This window comes from Calidris pugnax, unplaced genomic scaffold (genome assembly GCF_001431845.1).
Source record: "Calidris pugnax isolate Ruff unplaced genomic scaffold, ASM143184v1 scaffold61, whole genome shotgun sequence".
Lineage (NCBI taxonomy): Eukaryota > Metazoa > Chordata > Aves > Charadriiformes > Scolopacidae > Calidris > Calidris pugnax.
In genome coordinates this window covers 1,304,861-1,325,459 of record NW_015090945.1, presented here as the reverse complement: position 1 = coordinate 1,325,459, position 20,599 = coordinate 1,304,861, and positions in this window count along the sequence as shown.

The window sequence follows — 20,599 nt, the reverse complement described above, 5'->3', positions numbered from 1 at the left end:
AAAGCAGGAGAAGGGGTGAGGTCCTGGCCCCTTTGAAATCGTTGAGTTACTGTTTTTAACAAAATGATCCTGGGAAACAATTTAAAGTTTAAAAAAAAATAAAAAAAAGGCAGGTTCCCTTATGTGTCTTCTTTTATCTTCTGATATGGGATTTTTTTAATCTTTATAAATTTAGTATCTTAAATTATACTCCTACTGCAGGGATGGTTTAATCAATCTTGTTTTAATCAGTGAGTGACTGGTCCATTAATGGCTGTTCCTTTAAGTGAATCGACAGCTTTTTCAGACTTCCCTCCTTTACAAGGTCTTCATAAATTCAAAATTACCATGAAGTTGGTGAAACGATGCTCTGCACGGAGAAAACTCACCCTCACAACTGTCCTAAAGCCCCCGCGTTAGATGAACAATAAACCAGCCCAGAATTCTATTTTCTGTGATTCCAGTTCAGATTATTAGCCAACTGTACTCAAATCCTCATGTTTAGTGGAAAAGGAGAGCAAGCATTCTCAGGATTTAATGAAAGCATATTTTTAGGAAGTAGTCGTTACTGTCTAATTCTTTTTAAATAATTCTGCCAGATTGAAGCTTAATTTTAAGAATTTGTATTTTCTATACAATGATCTACTCCCTGAAGAAAATTTTTAGCTCTTCAAGTAGAGAAAAAATACAAGAAAAAAATCCTCAAGAAAAATAAAAACAAATACCTATAATGCCAGAAAATGTTATAGTCAGATTCCCCGAGACAGCTCTTCTCTGACATTTTGTGATCTGCATTGTGTAACGTGTTCAATAATGAAAGTAAACTTGACATGGAATTTTTCTGAGGTTCTAGGACTGTGATAATATACTCGGACTTGCCCAGAAATAGAAAGAAATTAAGTTTTCATGATCGGCTGAGAAATATGACAACTTTCCCTGCCCATGAGTGTCTGCAACTCCCCAAATTCAACGTGGACGTAGAAATACAACTTTTTTTTTCTATGGTGTCTGAAAGCAGATGGACATTTCTCCTCCGAGGTGTTTTTACCAGTGGTTTTATATCGGTTGTAACCTTACAAATGTGGGAATGTGCCCGCTAAGCCTAAGGGGAAAAAAAAAACCATGCGGACACACAATGCAACTTAACGCTCCGGGATTTTCTCTAGCCAGGAAAATTGTACCCCACTTCAGGGCAAGGAATTTTTTTTTTTCCCCAGGCAAAGCAGTTTCTCCTGGCAGAGCTGTGTGTTTGCCCACAGATGGCAGTGGGCAGGGAGCTCTCAATCTGAGGGCTGGTTGCTTGGACAACTCCATTCCTCTGGTGAAACAATACATATATACATATATATCTGGGACACGGAAAGGAAATGAATGATGTTGAGGTGCCAAAGGCTGAAGAAAAAAAATCATGTTGTCATTGCTTTTTATTGTATCTGGTCCTTTCTGTGCTTAATATCTGTATATAGTCCTTACTTTGTGTTGTCATTGCTTTTTATTGTATCTGGTCCTTTCTGTGCTTAATATCTATATATACTCCTTACTTATACCTTCCCATCAGAAAGGGAACACAGAGGATGCTGAATCTTCTCCATTTGCTTTCCAAAGGAAGGGATTCAGTTTGAAAGCAGAAATTTCAGGACATGGGACCACAACTTGCCTTTCAGATCCAGATGTACATTAAAAAAAAAAACATGAATACAACTGAGTGCTGACTTCAAGAGGAGTAAACGCCTCTTTACAAGCCTTTGATCAGAAATCTTGAACTAGTTGTTTACTTTACTTTTAATGACAGATCATGTATCTGTTAAAAGCTCCATGAAGAGACGGTTACACAATATTAAAATATTCTGACAATAACATGGGTTATTGTCAACGATAAGAGCCTGGAGAAATTCAGTACGTATTGAGCTACAGTAACATTCTGAGCTAGTTGTTATTAATAAAACATGGTTGTGAATTAGATCTAAATGGTTTTACTCATAGCTCATTTGATCCCTTTAGTCGGGGGAGAGTTCCACGTCCCGTTCTGTGGAAATGTAATTCAGTAAACAAAGCAAATGAGGAGAAGGGAGGTTAAATAAGCCTTTCAAATGAAGCAGTCTGCTCATTCTCTCATTTAATATTCACAGAAACAGGAAAAAAAAGTAGAAATTATGTTAAGTCTGAGCAAGAAGCTGTATATGGCAACATGCTGTAGCTGAGCCATCTACAGTATCCACCTCTGGTTTTTATCCTACTGGGAGCAGAAGCTGCAAAAGACACATTCCACCTCCTACCATCGCAGGAGGTAAATATGCATCTTGAAGAAAAAACATCTATAGTTTCAATGGCTTTTAGATTGGAGAAAAAAGCCAAAGCTTAATCTATCTAAACACTTTGCACTGTGGCCGTTGCTGTAACAGCTGAAGGAATCTCTCACCCCCATAAAACCAAGAGCAAAAATGAAGCTGGTAACAGAATTTGCCAAAATCTCTCATGTGTCTTCCTTTTCTTCTGTAGAAAAAGGGAAAAAAAAAAAAAAAAAACAGGGAACAGAGCTAAAAAAAAAAAAAAAAAAAAAACAGGCAACAGAGACAGCTTTTTTTTTTAATCTGATAATCTAAATTTCATCATGTCAATATGTGTTATTTCAGATAATATTTTTGAAAATCCTTTGGGACTGGTTATCCAGGAGATTTTAAGTGCAAACTGGCAGTGTGTTGAGTGTCATTTCTCCCAGAAGAAGGGTTTGAATTTTTTTCAGTCATGGAAAAGAACAAGATTTTCTTTCTCACTCTTGAAATGGCTTTGGTTGTATTTTTTCTGTGCTTCAACTATTTATTTTTTTTTAATTATCTTTTATCCTCCACTGCCCACCCACCCTGCAGCTCTGGCAAACTCAACTTCCTCTCCTTTTCCCCACTTACTCCAGTAACTCGCGCTTTTTCTCTTGGGCACACTTTTTCAAGCAGCAAGTTTATCTCTTTATGGCTACAGAAACCATCCCTCTTGTGGTTTGTTCTACACCAAATTGCATCTGATTTCCATTTTGTCCCGTTCTTTGCATACTGTCAATGCTGGTTTATGCAACTGTGCTCTAATTTCAAATCTATACCCACCACCTCCGATACCAGGACAGTGCTTTGAACACAATAGGTGGGAATTGATGAGAAGAGAAAAGAAAATGTCTGAGATCTCCATACACAGAGATTTCTAATGGCTTTTCGTATACTGTCAATGCTGGTTTATGCAACTGTGCTCTAATTTCAAATCTATACCCACCACCTCCGATACCAGGACAGTGCTTTGAACACAATAGGTGGGATTAAAAAAAAAAGTCTGACATCTCCATATACAGAGATTTCTAATGGCTTTTCCTAATTCACCCTGGAGAAGAGAAGGCTCCGGGGAGACCTCAGAGCCCCTTCCAGTCCCTCAAGGGGCTCCAGGAGAGATGGGGAGGGACTCTGGATCAGGGAGGGGAGCCCTAGGACGAGGGGGAACGGTTTTAAATTGAAAGAGGGGAGATTGAGATGAGATCTCAGGAAGAACTTCTTTGCTGTGAGGGGGGTGAGAGCCTGGCCCAGGTTGCCCAGAGAAGCTGTGGCTGCCTCATCCCTGGAGGGGTTCAAGGCCAGGCTGGATGGGGCTTGGAGCAACCTGGTCTGGTGGGAGGTGTCCCTGCCCAGGGCAGGGGGTGGGACTGGATGATCTTGAAGGTCCCATCCAACCATGAAGATTCTGTGATTCTGTGATGTGTGGGGAGGGGAAGGAGGGAAGTGGGAGGAAATGGGTTTTCGGGCTGAAAACTGCAGCCTATGACAGTGCCAAATGTGACCTACAAATATGCCAAAGGTTGAAAGCATTTGGGTCTGGATTTTGGATCAGCCGTTGGAGCTCCAAAGTGTGGGATGTCGGTGAGAATCCAAATGTGGGTCTGATTCCAAGGGCACAAGCTGAGATGCCTCAACTGGGAATGCTTTTAAGGAAGCCAGGGGTGGGGGGGTGCAAATTTAGTTAAAATCAGCCTGCAAAAACTCTGGGTTAATTAAACCATTACATTCTGTACTTCTGGAACAGTGTAATTAGCTGTATTTAACATTGCAATTTTACTATATTCAGGACGTGTTCCAGAGAAAACCTCTGAAAGTATCATAATTTAAGATAATGGCGCTTAATTACTTACCCACTTTTAGCTGCGAAGTGCTTTTATCATGTAATACCCACCCAGCCTTCAAAAATATTGTAAACTGCCTCCCATTCTAATTATGACAGTTCTAGATTTTGTTTAGGCCGCTGATGAGAAAGTCAGGAAAGGATGGGATCGGCTGCCATGGAAACGGTGGAGGCAGAGGAGCACGGGCAGCCTTCCGCAGGGGCTGAGGGAGATGTTGTGGAAGGAGGAGGTAATGGAGAGACACTTCCATGGCTGGGGATGGCTTCTGAGCATTCCTGCCATACCAGGGCAGCAGGCTCCTGGCAGAGACTGCAGCAGGCCTCCACACGCGGCCCGGATCCACCACACAACCCGCATCCTCAGGATTGGGAAGGGATGTTCAAGAAGAGGGAGATACAGGCACGTTGGAAGCAACCACGGGGAACCTGTGTGTGTTAGAGAAATGGAGAGAAAAAAATGAAGGAGAGAGACACTTCCATGGCTGGGGATGGCTTCCGAGCATTCCTGCCATGCCAGGGCAGCGCCTTCCTGGCAGAGACGGCAGCAGGCCTCCACACGCGGCCCTGATCACGCCCTGATCAGGCCCACACGCAGCTCCACACGCAACCCGCGTCCTCGGGATTGGGAAGGGATGTTGAGGAAGGAGGTACAGGCACGTTGGAAGCGACCACGGGGAATCCGTGTGTGTCAGAGAAATGGAGAGAAAAAAAATGAAGGAAAGGGGCAATAGTGGACACAGAAGGAACTGAAGATTGTTAGGTAGCAACATGAACCGTGTGTGTCAGAGAAATGGAGAGAAAAAAAATGAAGGAAAGGGGCAATAGTGGACACAGAAGGAACTGAAGATTGTTAGATAGCAACGTGAAGAGAATCATAGAATCATAGAATGGTTTGGGTTGGAAGGGACCTTAAAGATCACCCAGTTCCAACCCCCTGCCCTGGGCAGGGACACCTCCCACCAGACCAGGTTGCTCCAAGCCCCATCCAGCCTGGCCTTGAACCCCTCCAGGGATGGGACAGCCACAGCTTCTCTGGACAACCTGGGCCAGGGTCTCACCACCCTCACAGCAAAGAATTTCTTCTTAATATCTAATCTAAATCTCCCCTTTTTCAGTTTAAAACTGTTCCCCCCTGTCCTATGGCTCCCCTCCCTGATCCAGAGTCCCTCCCCATCTCTCCTGGAGCCCCTTGAGGGACTGGAAGGGGCTCGAAGGTCTCCCCGGAGCCTTCTCTTCTCCAGGCTGAACCCCCCCAACTCTCTCAGCCTGTCCTCACAGCAGAGGGGCTCCAGCCCTCTGGGCATCTTCATGGCCGTCCACTGGCCCTGTTCCAACAGGTCCATGTCCTTCTTATGTTGGTGGACCCAGAGCTGGACACAGAGCTCCAGGTGGGGTCTCCCCAGAGCGGAGCAGAGGGGCAGAATCCCCCCCTGGCCCTGCTGGCCACGCTGCTGGGGATGCAGCCCAGGATGGGGGGGGCTTTCTGGGCTGCCAGCGCACGTTGCCGGCTCATGTTGAGATTGTCCACCACCACCCCCAAGTCCTTCTCCTCAGGGCTGCTCTCAGCCCTGGCTCCATCTGCCGTGCACGCCATTATCCATCACCACCCTCTCCAGGACACGCTGCTGCTCCAGACCCAGCGCTGGTGCGGCGAGTGTGGGTATCAGGAGCGTCCCTGCCCACTAACAGTGGAGCCCAGGGCACTGCTCCACCACCTTCTGCTTTCCAGCTGTGGGTCACATCACAAAAAAACCACCCTAAAGCTCCTGGCTACGGTGGGCTGGCAGCTGCAACGTGGTCGGAATAGAGAAGGGAAAGAATCCTCATCACCACTCGGAGGGTGGCCTCAGCAGGGTGATTGTGTACGGCCTGTCGAGCCACTGGGCTTCAGTGGACATAATTCCACTGTGTACAAACCGTCTTGGAGGTCCTCTGACTCATAAATGTGAACTAAAAGCTCTTTTCATTTCCATCCAAAATAAATTCAAATCATGCTCCTCCCTATGCCTGAAAATACATTTTCTTCATTGTTTTCAGCATCTCTCGTTCTGGTGTGAAGATTTGTGCACACACAGGGCTTTGAAATGTCAGACAATTAGCTGGTAGTCACAAGGTGAACTGAAAATGTTTTTCCTTCCTCCTTTTTTTCTTCACAAGGCAGCATCTCACGTATCTGAACTCTCAGCAGTCCCTCCCTCCGGCAGCTGAAGCCATCCTTGTATTTTTTTGTGTCAATCACTACAGATTTGCAATTTAAAAAACTATTAAAAGCACTTTGATGCTTAAAATGAAAAGAGAAAAAAATGTTTGTAAAAGTGGCCAGGAACATGAATGACAGACTTCATGCCTGGGACGTGCCCTGTGCATCCGGTGTTCTCACCTGTCTGGCAGCAATGGGGTATGGAAGTTCTCTGTCTCCTGGGCAGAGGATGAAGCTCACATGTCCCCGCTGAGCCTCTGAAATGTCTTTGGTGGCTTCAGGCTGCTTGATTGAGAGAAATGGCAACAGCTTCTGGCAGGAAATAGTAGAACGGCTGTTTTTTTTCTGTCTGAGAAGAAAGGCCACTGAACAGCAGCCTATGCGTGTATAAAAAACAAACCCCAAAGCCCAACACACCCTTCTTCCGTGAAGAAGCAGGGCTTGAATGAGGCCACAAAAGTATGCAGGTGTCCACGTAGCCTATTTGGGGACCTGGCATAAACTAATTAGCACTCAGGTAAATCAGAGGAGATTAAGCGGAGTCTGGTTTACTGGAAGGAGTCCTAGGGCAAAAGTTGTCCTTGATCCTGCATTTGTTCACCTTTAGGGAAGAGGGCATCCTTGCTCTCAGCGTGGTCAGGCAGGAGCCAGGCTGAGAGGTGCACGATCAGAGAGGGGATGCTGATGGATGCATTAAAAAGAGTGTGACCAGCAGGTGGAGGGAGGTCATCCTGCCCCTCTACTCTGTCCATGGGAGGCCACATCTGGAGCACTGGGTCCAGTTCTGGGCTCCCCAGTTCAAGAAGGACAGGGAGCTGCTGGAGAGAGTCCAGCAGAGGCTGCGAAGATGATCAAGGCACTGGAGCATCTCTCTGATGAGGAAAGGCTGAGATACCTGGGACTGTTCAGCTTGGAGAAGACTGAGAGGGGACCTCATAAATGCTGAGCAATATCTAAAGGGTGGGTGTCAAGAGGATGGGGTCAGGCTCTTCTCAGTGGTGGTGCCTGGAGACAGGACAAGAGGCAACAGGCACAAGCTGGAACATAGAAAATTCTGTCTGAACATGAGGAGGAACTTCTCTCCTGTGAGGGTGGCAGAGCCCTGGAAGAGGCTGCCCAGAGAGGTGGTGGAGTCTCCTTCTCTGGAGACATTCAACCCCACCTGGACACGTTCCTGTGCAACCTGCTGTGGGTGACCCTGCTCTGGCAGGGGGTTGGAGGAGATGATCTCCAGAGGTCCCTTCCAACCCCATGTCATTCTGTGATTCTGTGGTGCTTCGGAGAACCGACATTTTTTTGGAAGGAGGGCTGTTTATGACTGTGTCCTTTGACTGGTCATGTTCTGTAGCCTTTCACTCTGTTCATGTTAATATTTGCACCAGCACGGAGCGTGGAGCAGTGCTCTGGATGCAATTAAAACCCCATGTAGTAGATGGCTCCGTCAAGGATGAGAGGACAGCAGTACCCGATTACCAGCACATATGGCCATTGGTGCCAACAGAGCATTACAGTTTACTCTCCGGCTGAGTCATCTCCTCCCTGAGGAAGTGGCATGAAAATAACACTTAACGAGGATGATAAGGACTGTGGAGATAAAAGGGAGCGAAGAATCTGTTAGCAATACTTCTCCAGCGAGCAGATGACTGAATGTATTTCCAAATGTTGCGTAATTCCGTGCGTGAGTCACCCCAGCACAGCCCGTAGAGCACATGCAGCACCGGGTACGGCAGCGAATCACTGCAAATACCAACATCCCCTCCGTAGTCCGAGGAGATGCTCGCAGAGGAGTGAGCCTGTGGATTTGCATCAACGTTCCTTCAAAAGGGGAGCTCGCACCATTATACGGTTGTTCAATTTTTTTCTTCTTTTATCACATCTTTATTAACGGCAGGAAAATCCCATTGAATAAAGTGTTTTTCTTAGAGAAGTTCTAAGCAAAGGGTCAATAAAATATACTGATGCTATATCTGCATTATGGGCTTATCTCAGTGGAACTCGAGCCAGCCTGCCGTAGCAGCAAGCTGTTGATTTCCACAGGTTTTGGACACGTGTTTTCCTGAACATTTGATAAAAGGAGGCCTCCTGATAACTTCCATTATTCCCACAATTCAGAACGTGTATGGATGTCCATTGAACATCTTCAGCTGAGAAAATGAAGGAGATGGACATCTCTGCTGTTGTTGAAGACCTGACGCTTCCTTGGTGTTGCTTCTTAGGTCTTCTTTGGGTGGCTTTGCTGTGCTTCAGCCTAGTGTTCCTGCAGGACTGCCTGAAGCTTCCCAGCCCATGATTCTATGATCTCCACATGTGCCTGAACCCCACAGCTGCGATGGTCCCCGAGAGCCAGGTGCTTACAGAGCACACCATTAATATTTTGCACACTACAGCAGAAATACGTTGATTGTGGCGTCTAGGCACCAATTTTCAGCATTCCAAATATGCACCGGTCAGAGCCCAGCTGAGATACCATGACATACCTAGTGGCAGAGCAAAATAAGCAGGAAGGATCACAGGAAAAGTTGACAAAAGAAGAAACAAGAGGCAGTTCCGTCCGTACAGTCTGGGCACGTGATGGAGGAGACAAGGCTGGAGGGAAAGGCTGCCCCATGGCGCCTGTCGAGTGTCCCTGCCTTGGGAGGGAATATCCCCAGGAGGTGGCTGGCCACTGACATGTGAAAAATGATGAAATTGTGCTCGCCAGGTGCTTGAGAAAGAGCGTTTGACACGAAATGGCTGGCACGGGGGCTGGGCTGTGATTTCCTGTTCTCTTCCCAGCCCATGATTCTATGATCTCCACACGTGCCTGAACCCCACAGCTGCGCTGGCCCCCGAGAGCCAGGTGCTTGCAGAGCACACCATTAATATTTTGCACATTACAGCAGAAATCCGTTGATCGTGGTGTCTAGGCACCAATTTTCAGTATTCCAAATATGCACCGGTCAGAGCCCCGCTGAAATACCATGACATACCTGGTGGCGGGGCAAAATAAGCAGGAAGGATCACAGGAAAAGTTGACAAAAGAAGAAACAAGAGGCGGTTCTGTCCATACAGTCTGGGCACGTGATGGGGGGGACATACTGAGGGACATGGTGTAGGGGAGGACTTTGTAGAGTAGGGTAGATGGTTGGACTCGATGATCCCAAGAGTCTCTTCCAACCTGAATGATTCTATGATTCTAAGGCTGGAGGGCAAAGGCTGCCCCATGGCGCCTGTCGAGTGTCCCTGCCTTGGGAGGGAATATCCCCAGGAGGTGGCTGGCCACTGACATGTGGGAAATGATGGAATTGCGCTCACCAGGTGCTTGAGAAACAGCATTTGGCACAAAATGGCTGACACAATGCCAGCAGGGGGGCTGGGCTGTGATTTCCTATTCCTCTGCACCACCGCCTTGTATCAGGGGACTGAATCACAGAATCCTCATGGTTGGAAGGGACCTTTGAGATCATCGAGTCCAACCACAAAAAGAAAAAAAATAAATAAAACCACAAACAGACACAACCCAGCAACCTCAGGCACTAGAGCATGGCCTGAAGTCCCACATCTACACGTTTCTTAAATACCTCTGGGATGGTGACTCCACCACCTCCCTGGGCAGGCTGTTCCAGTGCCTGACCACTCTCTCAGGAAAGTCATTCTTCCCAATATCTAATCTAAACCTCCCCTGCCCCAACTTCAGACCATTTCCTCTGCTCCTGTCATTATTCCCTTGGGAGAAGAGGCCAACCCCCACCTCTCTACACCCTCCTTTCAGGGAGTTGTAGAGGGCAATGAGGTCTCCCCTCAGCCTCCTCTTCTCCAAACTCAACATGCCCAGTTCCCTCAGCTTCTCCTCATATGACTTGTTCTCCAGACCCCTCACCAGCTTGGTAGCTCTCCTCTGGACATGCTCCAGCACTTTGACATGCTCTGAGCACTTTGGGCTCTCCTCTGGACACGCTCCAGCACTTTTACATGCTCTGAACATTTTCACACTCTGGACACTCTCCAGAACTTGAACACAAGCCTGCTTCAGAGCACATCAAATATTCCCAGGGGGAGAGTTACAGATGTATTGACAGTATGTTAATTTTATTAACGTATTGAACTAGACTAGAATTGCATAGAGGGTGTTATCCCAAATAATAACCGCAGGGGAGACCTGAAATGTGCCTGGAGCACGTGGTGCGGAGACGCTGAGGAAAGCTGAGAAAAGCTAAGGTAAGAAACCCTGAGAAGTGGCATTCTGTTGTCCCTGGGGCTGTACGATTGCATCTTCCTGCACTCCCCTGGCTGCCCAGAGCCTAACAAAATGCATTAGTCACTTTTCATAACAGGAATCCTTGAACCTGTGTGATACAGCTCTCTTGCTTCCAGAATTTATGGAACAGATTCATTTAATTTTGCAGACCTGAGCTGGCGCTGTTGTTTAGAGACCTGCTTTAATTAGGAATGGGATAAACCCCTCTCCCCTTTTGTTTTTCAAAATGCCACTCTGATAATTCTAACCCTAGTGCTTACCACGGCAGGAGTCACTGAAACCAGGCGTAAGATCAGATCTAGTACCGCAGTCCGGCACGCATTGCTCCAGAGCAACAAATCCTGAAATCCTTAGCAAATCACATCTTTTAAAGAAGGCGCTGGGTCTTCCCTGAGGAAAAGACTTTGTTCCTGGAAGCCACAGGTTCTGCCTGTCCCACATCCACACGTCGGGGGGGCCGTTTTTACCTACATTTGTTGCGGTACTCAAGTCACATGAGATAGAAAGGCTGACATTCGGTGAAAATGGTGATTAAACAAATGCTGTTTATAAATTGTAAAAACCACGTCTCTTGCCCTGTGTCTGGAGAGGAGCTCTTAGGAGCTGATTTGCTTTCTACAAGGAAAAATTACTCCATTTTGAAAGAATGTTGACTGGTGGCTTTGAATGAATGCCACGAGTAGATAAGCCAGGCCAGAAACGGAAGCTACCTATTCCCTCCTGACGTGTTAAGATCTACCTTCCTCACCCGAGTTCCCTGAGTTTTCCCACGTTCTTCAGAGATTCCCACAATTGGACCTGTTGGTCTTTGAAATAAAGATGAATAGGAAATGTAACATTTTATTACTGAATATGCAAGCAGTTCCGCTCCACGCTGGTTTTTCCTTTTAGCTACCGAGAAACTTCACTTAGGACATGGGTGCAAACACGTGCTGGGCTGGCCCAGCTCCAAGGAGAAGGAGCAGAAGGGGTCAGTAGTGAACATTCACGCCATTCAGCCCGGGAGACTTCAAAGGGCTACGTTTTCATCCCGCTCGTGAGTGATTTGAAAGTTACAAATGGTAGAGTTAACCTTCGCCTTTCCTTCATCTCCCCCTGGCTCACCCAATAAATCTCTGATATTTACTGAAATGTGTGGCTTGTTTAAGGACACCGAGATGCTGGACGTTGTTTCTCCTTGACTTCAGAGAGACTATTCTTGTCAGGATCGTATGACTTCAAAAGGAACACCCATCCACTGGAAAAGTTCACGTAGACCAAGACATTAGGTGACTTGTGTTCTCCCACTGACAAACGTACAGGTTTCACCAGAAAGAATAGGAAATTTAAGCTTCTATACCATGCAAACAAAATCAGAGTAGGACGGGGGTGTAAATAATCACTTGGAAACTAATAAAAAGATGATCGTTTATTATATTAATTCAATTGCATCAAGGTTGTAATTAACATCTGCTTAATCATAGTGTTACCGCATTGAATGAATAAACAAACATTCATCCAAGCGCAGGATGAATGCGCTTTCATCCTTTGGGGAAGGAGGGAGGGAAACAGACAGGGCATTTTCAGCTTGTTTGCTTAAAGCTTAGATCTCAGTCAAGATAAAACAACAACATTAAACGAAGTCTCTCAAATTTTGGTATTTCACTGCATTTGGAAAATAAACCCTTAATAAATCTGCTCTTAAACATTCAACAGAATTCAGGTAGGGCTCTGCAGAATCCACGACTCGGGGCAGACGTCAAGGCCAACGTTGGGATATTCATCCTTGAAGCAGAAACTGAGGCCTTGCTGCTAACAGATTTGGGGAAGCATTGGCAAAGGGACCTATATTTCACTGAAAGGAAGGGGACGTGAGTTTTTCCATGTCTGTGTCATTTAAAAATATGTGATACTGAGGAGATTTCCATTCTTGAGTAGGCACTTTTGCAGATTATACACCTTTTCATGGTAACAGGACTGTACCGAGGTCAGTGTAGTCAAATATGGAACTTAAAAGCATTTTCCTGATTTCCTAACTCTACTCTGGCTGCTGCTCCTGCCTGGGATCCTTCATCACCTTGCATTTTAACAAAGTCCCAGTGGAAACAGTCAGATCCAGCAGGACTCCTTGTACCCCTCCCAGCTGAAGCTAAGCCCCTCGCAATACAACATCTAAAGAAGGAGCAATACAACAAAAATGGGTTTATTCACCATTTAAACCTTCAATGAAACAGCTTTAAAAACAAGCAGGAAACATTATCACAGGGACCTGATATCAAACAAAATCCTGAAGCAAGAAAGTAGAAGTGCCTACATAATTCTTGTAATCAATTACGTATATTCAACAGCAGGAGAGTGCTGATCCCTCTTTTGTGCTGAGTAACCCTGCGAATGTTCTCATCACAGGATCACAGAACAGTCAGGGTTGGAAGGGATCTCTGGAGATCATCCAGGCCAAGCCCCTGCCAGAGCAGGGTCACCCAGAGCAGGTCCCACAGGAACGTGTCCAGGTGGGGTTGAATGTCTCCAGAGAAGGAGACTCCACCACCTCTCTGGGCAGCCTCTTCCAGGGCTCTGCCACCCTCACAGCAAAGAAGTTTTTCCTCATGTTCAGAAGAAATTCCAACATTGAAGTTTGTGCTTGTTCCTCCTCATGTTCAGACAGAACTTCCCATGTTCCAGCTTTTGCGTGTTGCTCCTTGTCCTGTCACTTGAGAAGAGCCTGACCCCATCCTCTTGACACCTGCCCTTTAGATATTACTCAGCATTGATGAGGTCCCTCTCAGTCTTCTCCAGGCCAAACAGCTCCAGGTCTCTCAGCATTTCCTCATAAGAGAGGTCCTTAATTATCTTGGTAGCCCTCTGCTGTACCTGTACAACAGGTCTCTCAGCCTTTCCTTATAAGAGAGGTCCTTGATTATCTTGGTATCCCTCCTGCTGTACCTGTACAGGGTGACCCTGCTCTGGCAGGGGGCTGGACTAGATGATCTCCAGAGGTCCCTTCCAACCCCTGCCATTTTGTGGCTTTGTCAAAGTCATCCCTCCTGCTGTACCTGTACAGGGTGACCCTGCTCTGGCAGGGGGCTGGACTAGATGATCTCCAGAGGTCCCTTCCAACCCCTGCCATTCTGTGACTCTGTGAAAGTTAGGACACACACTCCTGTGTTTTGGAAGCACAAGCCACATATTTCAGGAGACACATCAGCACAGGCTGGTCAGACCTGCTCAGGGCCTGCAGTAATTTGCAGTCAGGGCACGATGCTTCTACGACACCCCAAAGCTGTGGGGTTTGCACAGCATCCCCCCATGCTCTGGAGCACTCTCTGCTTCAAGCTTTGATAGTTGGCACTTCAAATTGCTTTGCCAGTCCCACCACCTCACCTGCAGCTGAGCGAAGAGGCTGCTCCTTCCAGCACCCAGAGCACATTAGCAGAACAGGACCATCTGTGAAATGAGACCAGTCAAAGGGGTTCATAACCTCCACTGGGAAGGAGGCACGATGGGCAGCTTTGGCTGGCAACTTCACACACCAGCCAAGTTCAACAGGTGTGAGAGCAACCAAAATTGCACAACACCCCTGCCTAGAAGGTCATAGAATCACAGAATGGTTTGGGTTGGAAGGGGACCTTAAAGATCATCAAGTTCTGACCCCCTGCCCTGGGCAGGGACACCTCCCACCAGACCAGGTTGCTCCAAGCCCCATCCAGCCTGGCCTTGACAGGTCCTGTACTCCCCCAGCTGATCATCTCTGCCCCTGTCCTACAAGGGGTTGTCCATATCATCCATGGCAGTGGCGGGGAGACTCCAGCCCCCACACACTGTGCTTCAGCCTTCAAATGGAGACGTCACGCTGAGACACCCTCCAGCTGAAGTGATTAAAAACAAACTTGAGACACTTCACTTTGGCCAGACAGGGGATACTTGGACCAATGCCCCCCACCGGAGTCAGGTCAGGGTGCTGGGCAGGTCCTCTCCGTGGTCACTTTGGGAGGCTGCTGCTCTCTTCACATGCTCATGTTTCCAAGACCTACAAATTCATTTCACGTAGCCAGCACGCATCTATTTTCCATAGTATTTTGAAACTGCCTGGCATCAAAATTCTTACTATTTATAGTTTTACGTGCAACTTAATATTTATTTCACCCTCCAATAGGGATGCTTATTTTAAATGTCAGCGGATTATTTACTATGGCAAATTAATTAGTTACGTAAATGATTCTCTTTTTAGGGAGGAGAGACTGTTAATACTTGTTGGATTACTTGAGCATTATGATCCTTTGAAGTTCTTCAACATTTTTGGATATTTAGTTCAGGACCATGCAACTTTAAAGCTGCCAGTGCAAATAATATCCCAGAGCTCAGGCATAAAGAGAATTATTTTGTTTAACTCAGGTATTAACAGTACTTTGGCTCGAATGAACAGGTCACTTGTGCTAAATTACAATGAAATTCCAGCTAAAGCACGTAAGATGGGAACATTTCGTGAATTTATTTTTATGAATATTATTAGGGTGACTATCTGCTGTATTAATGATAGGACAACTAAAATAAAGTATCACCAGCTGTCACCAACCAGCTAAACAATTTTTTTCCCTGGTGTGCTAAAATAAATTTTGAAAAGAAAATGATGAATACTGATAGATAGAAATTCACATTTTCTTTTTGTACTTCAACTCCCTTTAAAGTAATTTGAGTGTAGCCACTCACATTTTATTTGCACAAGATTAATACCTGTGTGAAAAAGGATTGCATAGAAAATGCATAAAAGGGGGCACAAAAGGGTGCAGTTCTTTGGGAAATACAACAGGCCACACGCTCACAGTGAGGGCTACAAATGAAAAAAAATAAAATTAAAAAGCAGCAGCAACAGCCAGCTGCTTGCTGAGCTGGCAAAGTGCACACACAACACGGATTTTCAGGTGCAGAGCACTGGGGGGGTTGTATATGACAAGAGGAGGACCATGCCAACGACTTCATTATTCCTGGAGGCCCTGTCAAGCAGCCAGACGTGCTGAGCGACAGCAGAGGCAAGTTCTTCAGGATGATGGGGTGGGATGGGACTGTCTTTCTTAATACTTTTATTTTGTACAGCATATACTTGACTTGTAGAGCTTACCTGTAAATTATATTTACTCCTTCACTACCATTGCTTGGAGTCTATTTGAAGACGCAACTTTTTTCTTTTTTTTTTCCCTAGTATAATTTTATAGCTTACCTGTAAATTATATTTACTCCTTCATTACCATTGCTTGGAGTCTATTTGAAGACATAACTTTTTTTTTTCCCCCAGTATAATTTTACTTCAATCCTTTTCAGTTGAGAAACAAAGGATTCGTGTTGTTGTTTAGCAGACTCTGCCAGCCCACCCTACTTTTAGAAACCCCTCGAGAGCAAGAAGGACGGGAAGCCATCAGGAAACGGCTCCAAAACCTGCTCTGCTACAAAAGCGAGGCCAGGCGAGAGAAAAGCCATCTGAAGGGGGTCTCCCCGGTGGGGATGGTGGGGGCAGGTCCAAAGATCAGCCCAGCAGAGCCTGCAGGCAGGAAACGGGGGAAACAGATGGAGCTGTGAGACAAGAGAGAGCGGGGAGCGTGAAGCTGGCGAGCTGAGCAAATGGGCACCCGTCGTCTCCAAACCCCAAGAAGCTCTTCTACCGGAAAGATTACAGATTGCAATTAGCATCTGAGCTCTTGGGTGTCCTGAAATCTCTGCACTCAGGGGTCCCATCGAGGGCTCTGGAAGCACAGCTTAGAAATAACGGAGTTGGTAGGAGATTTTTGCCATGAGGCAGGACGAGAGAGTTGGGGGCGTTCAGTCTGGAGAAGAGAAGGCTCCAGAGAGACCTTTGAGCCCCTTCCAGTCCCTTAAGGAGCTCCAGGAGAGATGGGGAGGGACTCTGGATCAGGGAGGGGAGTCATAGGATGAGAGGAAACAGTTTTAAAGTGAAAGAGAGGAGATTTAGATTAGAAATTAAGAAGAAATGCCTTGCGGTGAGGGCGGTGAGACCCTGGCTCAGGTTTCCCATAGAAACTGTGGATGCCCCATCCCTGGAGACACTCAGGGTCAGGCTTGATGAGGCTCTGAGCAACCTGGTCAAGTTAAAGATGTCCCTAGTGAGCAACCTGGTCAAGTTAAAGATGTCCCTGGTCACTGCAGGGGGTTGGACTAGATGACCTTTAAAGGTCCCTTCCAACCCAACAATTTCTATGATTCTGTGATTCTAGAAGATTTATCTGCCTGGAAAAACATACTTAGCATAAGCAAAACACCATGCAGAAGCTCCCACCTGGGAGCAGACGTATGTCCCTGGCAGCTCCCCTGCCTACAGCTTCCTTGGTGCTCCCATGAGGGTGTTGGGCAACGAGCATCCTGCTCAGAAACACACTCTGGTCCCATTTGAGGACCTATTTTAATTCAATTCAATTATTGTGCAGGCGTGGTGGGAACATGAAAAGTATCTTCCACCCTACAGGTGGAACCCTACAGGACAATGGTTCCATACCAGAGTTGTGTGTTCTGACCATTGTTTCTGCTTGTCCAGAGTCATTGTTGCTCAGAGTTACAGTAGCATCAGCACAGCTATGGTAGGAAGGAAAAAAAAAGTAATTGGCACCTTCTCATTACATTCTGGTTCACACATATTCAGCAAAATACTTATCTAGCGCTGGGAGTAATTAGTGAATTTAAATCACTGTTACCATTATCATTTCTTTATTGATGCTGCTTGTTAACTTGAAGCCATCCTGAGGGTCTGGCACAGGGTAGCACCGTTTAGGAAAACAAACCAACCACAGGCAGCTCCATTAAGCCAATTTTTCATCTCAAGGCTATTAAGGACTTCAGAGAAGTTGCATCCCCATTGCTGAGAGGAGAAATTGGATCATCAGCTGACCTGGTTGAGTTGATTGGACACGGTCTCTTCTTTTCATAGCAGGTCTCCATCCAGCTGCTGAAAGAGAATCCTAAGAGATCTGAAAAGACCTACTTGCAAATTAACAATAGAGGCTTTCGAGCCCCAAAAGATACTGTAAGTACTTGGAATAAGTTTATAATGCAAAAATAGGGCCATGTTTATCATTTTAAGACCAAACTGTATATTCCCCAAAAGATACTGTAAGTACTTGGAATAAGTTTATCATGCAAAAATAGGGCCACGTTTATCATTTTAAGACCAAACTACATTCTGGATTTTTAAATGTACCTGAACAGGTTGGAATAGTCCTGCCAATGACTACAGAAGTGTTTAAAGTACAGGCTATTGTCTGGTGTCTCTGTGTTATGTGTTTCCAATAGATCAGCATAATTTAAAGTGAGCTATGCATTAACCATGTCATATATGTATTCAGCAGGCGAGAAGCACGTAACTCAGCTCACACTGCTGGCAGAAGGTAGAATGGAGATCAGCCCATTTTAAAAACAATATTTAGCAAGTTTTGCCATGAAAGCAAAAATTGCAAAGAATCCCTCTGCAACAGCTACACCAATTTTCAGTCCCTTCAAGACTTACCAAATCTTTCCTGTTGACAGCATTGACAGGAATCTACATCCTAAGACCAGAGGGATGTAAAAACCCTAGTAATTTTGGCAGCGACCATTTCATCAAACATATATTTACATTTAAGTTAGTATCTATTTGATCTCCTCTTAAATAAAAGTCAGCTAATCAATCTGAACATAATTTAGGAGGTTCTTCAGTGTTGGCTCAAAAAATACAAACTCTCTATACATTAATTATTTAAGAAGTCATATGTATTTGCTGGCAGTAAATAAAAGTACTGCTATATGAATACTATAGCAGATTTTAATTCTAGCTGCAGAAATGACGGGGTCCTAGGTAAATTCACCCTGATTATATGGTACATCCATGGCAGATGGTATTATTGTCACAAAGAATTATGAGTTTTGCAGTTTGAACTCTCCTGGAAATCAGTCTGGGATGGAAGGTAATCAGACCTCCAGCCAGCACAGGTGCCTTTGCCCTCACTCTCACACACGGGGCTCGCTGCCAGGAACCCAGGATGGGCTCAGCTGAGAGATGCTCATCAAGGTGATGCCTCTCAGAAAACCACTGTGCAAAGGATCTCAAGGGGGAAGATGAAGAGATCCATGCCCCTTTCTGCTACACTGCCCCAGCAGCTCCTGTGCTGCCTTCTGTGCTGATCCCAAACCTCTCCAGGGACACACACTCCCCTGCCTCATCAGGCAGCCTGCTCAGAAAGTCCTAGCTGGGGAAAAAAGAAAAAAAAAAAATGTTGGTAGTGTCTAAATGCATGAATGTTCACACATTTCAGATGAGATTGCTTCAAATTGGTTGGGCATTGGATAGGCTGCCCAGGGAGGTGGTTGAGTCATCATCCCTGGATGTGTTGAAGGGACATTTAGATGGGGTACTGAGGGACATGGTGTAGGGAAGGACTTTGTAGAGTAGGGTAGATGGTTGGACTCAATGATCCCAAGGGGCTCTTCCAACCTGGATAATTCTATGATTCTATGAAATTCACCAGAGGGACCACTCAAGCAAAGTTTCAGAGAATTCATGACCAGTCCAACGTGTAAGATGCTTTAGATATGTTCTCATAAGCTGGGCTGTGCTGAAGACAGGTTAAAAAAGGACTGTTTTAGGACGATGCTTTCCAGGAGGTTGCATTGTACAGTGAACAGGAGGTTCTCATCAAAAGGTCACACATATTATTCCTTCTGTAGCCCCTATCTGCTACACTGCCCCAGCAGCTCCTGTGCTGCCTTCTGTGCTGATCCCAAACCTCTCCAGGGACACACACTCCCCTGCCTCATCAGGCAGCCTGCTCAGAAAGTCCTAGCTGGGGAAAAAAGAAAAAAAAAAAATGTTGGTAGTGTCTAAATGCATGAATGTTCACACATTTCAGATGAGATTGCTTCAAATTGGTTGGGCATTGGATAGGCTGCCCAGGGAGGTGGTTGAGTCATCATCCCTGGATGTGTTGAAGGGACATTTAGATGGGGTACTGAGGGACATGGTGTAGGGAAGGACTTTGTAGAGTAGGGTAGATGGTTGGACTCAATGATCCCAAGGGGCTCTTCCAACCTGGATAATTCTATGATTCTATGAAATTCACCAGAGGGACCACTCAAGCAAAGTTTCAGAGAATTCATGACCAGTCCAACGTGTAAGATGCTTTAGATATGTTCTCATAAGCTGGGCTGTGCTGAAGACAGGTTAAAAAAGGACTGTTTTAGGATGATGCTTTCCAGCAGGTTGCATTGTACAGTGAACAGGAGGTTCTCATCAAAAAGCCACACATATTATTCCTTCTGTACTTTGTGGCAGAGCCCCTGATAAAGAAATCTGGCAAAATGTTGTTCCAGATTTACTCTGGATTTGTGCTTCGAGAAATTTACTTTTCCCTAAGGGGTTCAACTTCTTAAGATTTTTTTTCTTTCTATATTCCTTGAGTCATTCTGTATAATGCACAAAGTGAGCTACTTAATAAAATATTTCAGAGCTTCATGTCTTATTTTAAATGAAAATACTGCGTAGGAAGAAAGGGGAACAGATGCTGAAGATGCGAAGTCTCAGTCACTCCTGGCTGAAGTCTGATGGTTGTCATCAATATAAATCTCATGACGTCGCTCCCAAAATGGAGGGTAAACACTTTAGCTGAATTTTTTCTGTATGAAACATTGCTGATATTCTTACAGCAGTTTCGACTTAATATGGTATTCGGTACTTTCCGACAGAGACGGTTACGTAGGATGCTGAGAGCTTTCAGTCTGCTGATGGGTTCCTTCTGGAAGTGGGTGGATTGAAGTGATAGGCAGAAGGGATAGACAAATAAAGGCAGAAATCTGAATAAATCTGTCTCATATCTGGGCGGTGCTGCATGTCCAGCGTGAAGAAGTCTTTTTATGCACCCAAATCACACTTCCCACGAAGCGCGGAGCTTTGTTACCCTCCTTAGAACTGACCTGGACAAAAAAAAGGTGGTCCTTGTTCAGCAGTGCAAGTAGTTGATCACCAAACCAAGAGGCATCAAAATCCTGATATTGCCAGACCGGGGCTTTCACCTTTG